Here is a 7825-nt window from a genome sequence, read left to right on the forward strand (position 1 = left end):
CAGCAATTTTAAAATGTTCATTGAGCATGTACCTGTAAAGCTCTTATGTTTCATGATGCAATGTTTATCAAAAAATTCAGACGTCATTTTTGCAAACAAAACAGTAAAATGAAAATGAACACAGAGATATTCTAAATAACATGATTTCATTGATTGAATGGCCTATGAATAGGCATTTACATCGGGAAGCAATCCCTGGAAAGAGGTAATCGCACAAAAGATAAAACAGAAATTAATCTAATGGCAATGTGAAATGGATTTCTATTGGGTTCCAATTCTGCTATGACTTGCTCGTCTTCAAGATCCTCTAGATGATCGACTTTCTGAAAAGGGTGATTGGAAAGTTTCCAGTTATCGACATGAGATGAGATTCAGAATTACTCAGAACACAGTCATTCGCTTAATCCCTAACTTTTGCCTGGATCGCCCTTTTGGGTTTTCAATCCACCGGGATACCCATTCTTGCCTAAGTTGCCCTTTCAGGTTTTCAACTTACCGGGTGTACAATCTTTTCATTTTTAATCCCTAATTTTTGCCCGAACCTTTCTCATTTTCTTGGTTCGTCGGGATGCCCATTTTTTCCTGGACTATTCTTTTATTGTCCAGCGGGTCTATTTTATGCGAAGTAGTTTTTAACTGCGTCTGAGTTTACAGGGGAAGTGAAATCTTCACCATCCATAGTTGCAAGCATTAAGGCTCCACCATCAAAAACCTTGGTGACAATATACGGTCCCTCATAGTTAGGAGTCCACTTGCCCCTGTGATCTGTCTGAGGAGGAAGGATCCTTTTCAACACTAAATCTCCGACTTGGAAACACCGAGAATGCACTTTCCGATCAAAGGCTCTCTTCATCCGACTCTGATACAACTGCCCATGACAAATGGCTGCCATTCGCTTCTCTTCAATAAGACTTAACTCGTTGAATCTTGTTCGAATCCATTCAGCTTCGTCCAACTTGACATCCAACAGGACTCTTAGGGAAGGAATCTCCACTTCAACAGGCAGAACTGCTTCCATACCATAGACAAGGGAGTAAGGGGTTGCCCCGGTCGATGTACGTACTGAGGTACGGTACCCATGCAAGGCGAAGGGTAGCATCTCATGCCAATCTCTGTACGTGACGACCATCTTCTGCACAATCTTCTTTATGTTTTTACTTGCTGCCTCAACAACACCGTTCATCTTAGGACGATAGGGGGAAGAATTGTGGTGTTGAATGTTGAAGCTCTGACACAACTCCTTCATCATTTTATTATTGAGATTGGAACCATTATCAGTAATGATTCTTTCGGGAAGCCCATAACGACAAATGATTTCTTTCTTGATGAATCGGGAAACCACATGTCTGGTGACATTCGCGAATGACGCTGCTTCGATCCACTTGGTGAAATAGTCGATGGCAACAAGGATGAAGCGATGCCCATTGGAGGCGGTCGGCTCAATCTTTTCAATCATATCAATGCCCCACATAGCAAAACGCCACGACGAAGACATCACATTCAAAGAATTTGGCGGCACATGCACCTTATCAGCATAAATCTGGCATTTATGACACTTCCGAGCATATTTGAAACAATCAGATTCCATGGTCATCCAATAATAACCCGCTCTTAACAATTTCTTAGCCATTGCATGTCCGCCGACGTGAGTACCGAAGGAGCCCTCATGAACTTCTTGCATCAACATGTCTGCTTCGTGTCTGTCCACGCAGCTGAGCAAAACCATGTCGAAGTTCCTCTTATACAGCATATAGTCCTTGTTCAAGAAGAAACTACTTGCCAATCTTCTCAAAGTCTTCTGTCATTGTTGGATGCCCCTGCAGGGTACTCTTGATTCTTCAGAAAGCATTTGATGTCGTGATACCAGGGTTTGTCATCTACTACCAGTTCAGCAGCAAACACATACGTGGCCCTATCGAGGCGCATCACATCGATCCTGGGAGCATGGTTCCAACGAATTACCTTGATCATGGAGGATAGAGTAGCAAGTGCGTTCGCCATCTGGTTCTCATCACGAGGTATATGATACAATTTTACTATTGTGAAGAAAGTCAACAGTCTTCTCGTGTAATCTCTGTAGGGGACCAAAGTAGGCTGGAGAGTGTTCCAATCACCATTCACTTGATTGATCACTAGAGCTGAATCTTTGAAGATGTCCAGAGTCTTGATTCTCAAATCAATGGCTTGCTCAATACCCAAGATACATGCCTCGTACTCAGCTTCATTATTGGTGCACTCGAAGGTCAGACGAGCGGTGAAAGGAATGTGGGCACCTTTCGGAGTGGTAATGACAACACCAATTCCACTTCCTTTGGCATTGACGGCCCCATCAAATAACAAAGTCCACTTTTCTTCTGGATCAGGTCCCTCCTCAACAACTGGCTCTTCACAGTCTTTCATCTTGAGGAACATGATGTCTTCATTTGGAAAATCAAGCTTCATCGGCTCATAATCATCAATCGGCTGCTGAGCAAGATAGTCTGACAGAATACTCCCTTTAATCGCTTTCTGGGATGTATACTGGATATCGTACTCTGTCAGTACCATTTGCCAACGAGCAACCCTTCCGGTGAGAGCTGGCTTCTCGAATATGTATTTGACTGGATCCATTTTAGAGATCAGTAAGGTTGTGTAAGACAACATGTATTGTCTCAATCGCTTAGCAACCCATGCAAGTGCACAACATGTCTTCTCAAGCATTGAGTATCTTGACTCGCAATCTGTGAACGTCTTACTCAAGTAGTAGATGACATGCTCTTTCCTACCTGTCTCGTCGTGTTGACCGAGAACACAACCCATAGAATTGTCAAGTACTGTCAAGTACATAATCAGCGGTCTCCCGGGGACTGGAGGCATGAGGATTGGAGGATTCTGCAAATACTCTTTTATCTTTTCAAAAGCCCTTTGACAATCATCGTTCCACCTGATAGCCTGATCTTTTCTTAGCAACTTGAATATTGGCTCACATGTTGCTGTTAGGTGAGAGATGAACCTTGCAATGTAGTTCAACCTCCCTAAGAAACCACAGACTTGCTTCTCTGTTCTTGGCTCAAGCACTTCCTGTATTGCTTTCACTTTGTCAGGATCCACCTCAATCCCTTTTCCGCTAACAATAAAACCCAGCAATTTTCCAGATCTCACCCCGAAAGTGCACTTGTTCGGATTAAGCCTTAGCTTGAATTTTCTTAACCGTTCAAACAATTTCTGCAGATTCACCAAATGTTCTTCTTCTGTCTGAGATTTGGCAATCATATCGTCCACATAAACCTCGATTTCATGATGAATCATGTCATGGAACAGAGTCACCATAGCTCGTTGATATGTTGCCCCAGCATTTTTCAAACCAAACGGCATCACCTTGTAGCCGAAGGTGCCCCATGGGGTTATGAAAGTTGTCTTCTCCATGTCTTCTGGTGCCATCTTGATTTGGTTATAGCCAGAAAAGCCATCCATGAAGGAGAATACCGAGAACTGAGCAGTGTTATCCACCAAAACGTCGATATGAGGTAATGGGAAATCATCTTTAGGGCTAGCTCTATTTAGATCCCGGTAGTCAACACACATCCGTACCTTTCCATCCTTCTTAGGTACTGGAACGATATTTGCAACCCATGACGGATAATTTGTGACTGCTAGAAACCCTGCATCCAACTGTTTTTGCACTTCTTCCTTTATCTTGACAGCCATCTCTGGTCTTGTTCTTCTGAGCTTCTACTTGACCGGAGGACAACCTTCTTTGAGAGGCAAACGGTGTACCACAATATCTGTGTCAAGCCCTGGCATGTCCTGATAAGACCAAGCGAAGATGTCAACATATTCTCGCAGCAATTCAATCAGCCCTTTCTTCACATCATCTTCCAAAGCAGCCCCTATCTTGATTTCTCTCTTGGCGTCCTCGGTGCCGAGATTAATCACTTCAGTAGACTCTTGATGCGGTTGAATGACCCTTTCCTCTTATTTTAAGAACCTGGCAAGTTCTTCAGGGAGTTCACAGTCTTCATCACCCTCTTCTTCAGCTTGGAAGATTGGATTTTCGAAGTCGAAGCGAGCCATAGCAGAACCGTTATCAATAGGATCCGGTGATGTGCATCTGCATGAGTGATGGTATGTGCTTATGAGTGTGAACAGTGAGTGAAAACTAAACAAAACATTGCCAAATATTTTTATTCTTTTGAAATTTTGAAAACTGCAAAAAATAGAAAGACAGTGAACAAAATATTTGAATGCAAAAGACGTCCTTCATTTATGATAAACAATGCAGGTATTCACATAGATGAACCCTACAATGAATCATTACGCCCTGGGCGGAACGTAAGACTTGGACATGCATGAATAAACAAAGAAAAATTACTCCTCTAGAAGAGTGACTTGGACAATTTCCTCGGCAGACCAATTGTTGATGACTTCACCCGGGATCCTCGGACGCACCCAGTTGTCGATGTCGCAATCACTATCCCCATTTTCATCGTTGATCGCAGAGATCTGGCCATATTGGATGACGCCAGCACTGGAGAAAGTAATCGGCCCCTGACGAGTCTGAAGTGCTGAAGTTGTAGAAGTTAGCGCTGGTTGATACCCAATCCCGAACTTGTCGTCTTTCATTGGTAACTCCAACAGACGCCCCCAACCGGGAGCAACACCGGAATCCACCAAGGCTTGTGCCTGCTTGAAGGATGAGATAGAGGCACCTACTTTAACCTCTTCCACCGGAGCTGCATCCTTGATCTGAACTGACTCAAAGGCCTGACACAGGGTCTCATGAATTTCACCTTCTACTTCTACATACTTGAATGTAGACAGGTTACTGACCAGGATGTCCTCCTCACCACAGACGGGGATAATTCGTCCGTTGACCGGGAACTTAATCTTCTGGTGTAGAGTTGAAGAGACTGCCCCAGCATTGTGGATCTAAGGACGACCCAGCAGGAAACTATACGAGGGACTGATATCCATCACATAGAAGACAGTGTTGAAGGTTTGTGATCCAATCAGAATGGGCAATTCTACCTCTCCAAACACCGACCTCTTAGAACCATCGAAGGCTCTCACCACTAGATTAGAAGGCTTCAAGACCAAACCTTCTACTTCTAACCTTGACAGGGCTCTCTTGGGTAACACATTGAGAGAGGAACCTGTATCCACCAGAACATGTGATAACACGGTGTCTCTGCATTCCATCGAGATGTGCAGAGCCTTGTTATGATTGCGTCCGGCTGGTGTCAAGTCAGAATCGGTGAAACCTAACCCGTTGCTTGCATGAACATTGGCAACGATCCCTTCTAGTTGGTTTACCGAGATCTCTTGAGGTACATAAGCAGCATTAAGAACCTTCAGAAGTGCCTCCCTGTGTGCCTCCGAACACAACAGGAGTGAGAGAATAGATATATTAGACGGCGTCTGAATCAGCTGATCGACTACCTTGTGGTCGCTTTTCTTTATGATTCTCAGAAGCTCATCCACATCCTTCGCAAAAGTAGCAACATCATAGTCATACTCAGAAATCTCATTCATTGAAGCATAAACATCCGAAACATCGGAATCAAGTTCAATTACATCAGCATCAACCGCATAGTTTGGGATATTAGCAACAACATTGGAAAAATTAGATACATCATTACGAGTTACAGAATCAGCAGGAACAACATCTGTGAATTCTTCAACAGCATTTTCAAACACCTCTTCAGCTACCCCTTCAGCAAACTCTTTGACAGACAAGTCTTCAACTTGGAGGATACCATTGTCAAGCAAGACCTGGATACCCTGCTGCAGCTTCAAGCAACCCTTGCCCTGTATAGCACAATCCAAACAATCCTTCCCACAACCGGGGAAAACATCGGCCTTCAGCAAGCATTCTTTAATCTCCAACAGCAGAGTCTTCAACTTCAACACATCCTTAATGGACTTGGCTTCTCCTTCCAGCATATTAACGTTTGCACCACCATGCTGCGGCATGGGATTGTTGACGACATTAGGAGCCGGTGCAAGGTTGATGGCCTTTGAAAATATGAGGTCCTGAACTACGTGCTTAAAAGCTTTGTAGTTCTCAATGTTATGGCCAGGTGCCCCAGAGTGGAAGCTACACCTAGCGTTGGCGTCATAACCCACTGGAAGCCTACCAACAGGAGGAGCCAGAGTGCGTAATTGCACAAGTTGTAGTTGTTGAAGACTAGAAAGCAACTGAGCGTACGACATTGGAAGGGTGTCGAAACGCCGGTCCATCATCCTTTGCCTCTGTTGATAGGCGGGTCTGTTACACGGTTGTTGCTACTGTTGGTACTGAGTTGGTTGACGTTGTGGTTGTTGTTGTTGTAGTGGTGCTGCAGCTGGAATGGTCACAGCCGCAACATACGGTTGTTGATGGTAATTCTGAAAACTGTTCCTCCGGACACCTCTGCTCTGATAGGAAGTCAAAGAATTCACTCCCCCCTTTCTCTGCTTATGCCCTCCAATGAACGACTTCTTTACCCCTGATGAAGATCCACCTCCATTTTGGATCTTGCAGGTCTTCAGGTAATTCTCCACCCTCTCCCCGGTAGAGACCACATCAGCAAAGTTGGAGGCATTGCACCCCACCAGACGCTCCAGGTAAGGTCCAGGAAGCGTATTCATGAACATGTTGGCCATTTCCTTTTCCAACATAGGAGGCTGAACACGGGAAGCTGTATCCCTCCAGCGTTGAGCGTATTCCCTGAAGCACTCATTGCTTTTAAGAGACAGATTCTGAAGTTGAGTTCTGTCCGGAGCCATGTCTGCATTATATTGGTACTGCTTCACGAAAGCCTCCGCCAAATCCCTCCAGCAACGGATGTGGGCTCTATCCAGCCTCATGTACCATTCCAAGGATGCCCCAGCTAGGCTGTCCTGGAAGAAGTACATAAGTAGCTTCTCGTCATCAGAGTATGCAACCATTTTACGGAAATAGGCTTGCACGTGAGTTTTGGGGCAAGAGATGCCATTGTATTTGTCAAAGACTGGGACTTTGAATTTTGGTGGCACCCTCACGCCTGGGACCAACCCTAAGTCAGAAACATCTACCCCCAGAGGGTTTTGTCCTTCCACCGCCTTCAGCCTCTCCTCTAATCTCCTGAACATGGGGTCCATGCCATGGCCCATGCCAAAGTCTTCCTGCGTCTGGGTGAATTGGTCGTCCTGATCATCATGGACGGGTTGTTGGTCGGAGTTGACATGCGGGATCGGGGTAGGCCCCGGTCCACTGGGTCCGTTAACCTCTCCAGCTGGAGGATCAGTCAACGTCTCTGGTTGGTAGTGGCGGGGTTCCTCTGCATCATCTGCCTGAGCTCTTGCTGCCCCTGAGCCACTCCTTGAACCACATCCATCAATTGGGTCATGCGGATCCTCATCTCGGCGAGCTCTTCTTATAGGCTTTCCATTGCTCTCTGCTGGTTTCTGCGGGTACCGTACCAGTGAATTCCTGAATCAGCTATCCTGCTAGTGGAACACCAAATAATATGAGAACACCGCAGCGGTACCTGTTATGCAAGATATGAAAATGAATATGTAAATGCAATGACATGTTTATCAAATCCAAAAGGTATTCTCCCCCCTTGATTCTAGTCACACATCATGTGAATAGTGCAAGAAGACCGAGTCATGGATAAGCTTCTGAGATCGGGATGCAATAAAGGGAAACCATCATACAAATGAGTTCAAGGAAAAGGGCCTTAGCCAACAATACATCAAAAGAGGATCTCCACAACAAGCCTGTGGATCATCACTACATAGCAACAAGACAATAAGTAAAGAGAGGAGCAAAAATCAGGACTCAGCCTCCTGTGTACAACCCATAAGGACTGCTCCTCACTTC

The sequence above is a fragment of the Lathyrus oleraceus genome, chromosome 5 (assembly GCF_024323335.1).
Source record: "Lathyrus oleraceus cultivar Zhongwan6 chromosome 5, CAAS_Psat_ZW6_1.0, whole genome shotgun sequence".
NCBI lineage: Eukaryota > Viridiplantae > Streptophyta > Magnoliopsida > Fabales > Fabaceae > Lathyrus > Lathyrus oleraceus.